Genomic DNA, 1,629 nt, shown 5'->3' with positions numbered 1-1,629 from the left:
CAAAAAGGTCACATCAGTGAGGCATTATTTTTAATTAAAAGACATTGGACTTTTTTGGCATAAAGTGAACCTCAACTCAAGCACAGTTATTTCATGTTTATTTTTTTAAGCGGATAGGTTCAAAACATATTAAAGTATCAGGTAACAGATACCTTATTGTTGTTTCTTTTACCAACTGCTCTGTTTGTTAATAAAAGTATTGTAATTTTAAAATAAAATTTTAAATGATTAGTTCTCAACTGGAAAATTTACAAATTAAACCTGTTTCCTATGTGAAATAAGCAGTGAATCTCTCTCTCCAAGTTAAAATCTAAAAATTAACCTAAAAATGTTTGAAGACAGAAAAGATGTTTAGATTCATTTATTGATTTCCAGGATGCTTGTGCCAGCAGTATTCCAAGAAAAAAAAATGGTGGGGAGAAAATTAATACTCTAAAATACAGAAAAAAAATTCTTTTGAAATTAATCTACCCATATGCAGTTTGAGACTGATTAAATGAACTCATCTGATACTCTGAGCAGCATATTTTATTTTATTTTTTATTTTTTATTTTTTTTCATTAAATTTTTATTTTGTCAATATACAATGTATTTGATTACTATGGCCCATCACCAACACCTCCCTCCCTCCTCCCTCTCTCCTCTCCCCCCCAAGAATGTCCGTTCCGTTTGCTTGTTGTAACAACTTCAAAAAAGTATAGTTGTTATATCTTCTTCACCCCCCCCCTGGTTTCTTTTGTGTGTGTATGTGAGTGAATTAATTTGTTTATTTTTTTAGCTCCCACCAATGAGTGAGAACATGTGGNAGGTGTGAATTAAAAGTCTGAAAATTTTCTACAGCTCCGTAACTGAAAAAATGATTCTCATGAAGTTTGAAATAAAAGAATCCCATTTGACGTGTCTGCCTTCTCTACCAAAAGTAAACAGATGCCCCCTCCTGGTCTGGATGACATGAGAGTGTATACACTTCTCAGCCTTTCCAGTCCCAAATGTATCCCTCACCATTCCAGCTGGTGATTCTTTCCAATATGGTACATGGTTTAAACCATGAAAAAAAGTTCCTTTCCATTTAGGTTGTCATATTTTCATTGAACTACATTTTCTCCATGCCACTTACCACTTTAGGAGCTACAGAAGAAACCTATTTAAAAACACCACATCACTATATTCTACGACAGATATGTTAATATGCCTAACTGTAGTAGACAGATCACTATGTATCACTCTGTATGTGTATATCAAAACATCATGTTGTATACCTTAAACATATATAATTTTTTAAAAGACAAAAAAGTCACATCAGTGAGGCATTATTTTTAATTAAAAGACATTGGCCTTTTTTGGCTTAAAGTGAACCTCAACTCAAGCACAGTTATTTCACGCTTATTTTTTTAAGCAGATAAGTTCAAAACATATTAAAGTATCTGGTAACAGATACCTTATTGTTGTTTCTTTTACCAACTGCTCTGTTTGTTAAGAAAAATATTGTAATTTTAAAATAAAATTTTAAATGATTAGTTCTCAACTGGAAAATTTAAAAATTAAACCTGTTTCCTATGTGAAATAAGCAGTGAATCTCTCCAAGTTAAAATCTAAAAATTAACCTAAAAATGATTGAAGACAGAAAAG

General features: G+C 31.4%; 1 protein-coding gene across 1 annotated transcript in view; it reads left to right on the top strand.

Annotated features, from left to right (window-relative positions):
• LOC103582698 (5,6-dihydroxyindole-2-carboxylic acid oxidase-like) overlaps positions 1 to 1,629 on the top strand; it is a gene marked incomplete at its 3' end in the record, with an annotated part of 26,115 nt that overhangs the window by 1,283 nt on the left and 23,203 nt on the right. The window lies entirely within an intron of this gene.

Source organism: Galeopterus variegatus, unplaced genomic scaffold (genome assembly GCF_000696425.1).
Source record: "Galeopterus variegatus unplaced genomic scaffold, G_variegatus-3.0.2 Scaffold17414, whole genome shotgun sequence".
Lineage (NCBI taxonomy): Eukaryota > Metazoa > Chordata > Mammalia > Dermoptera > Cynocephalidae > Galeopterus > Galeopterus variegatus.
Note: the sequence above shows the minus strand (reverse complement) of the source record. Positions and strands in the feature narration are given on the sequence as shown.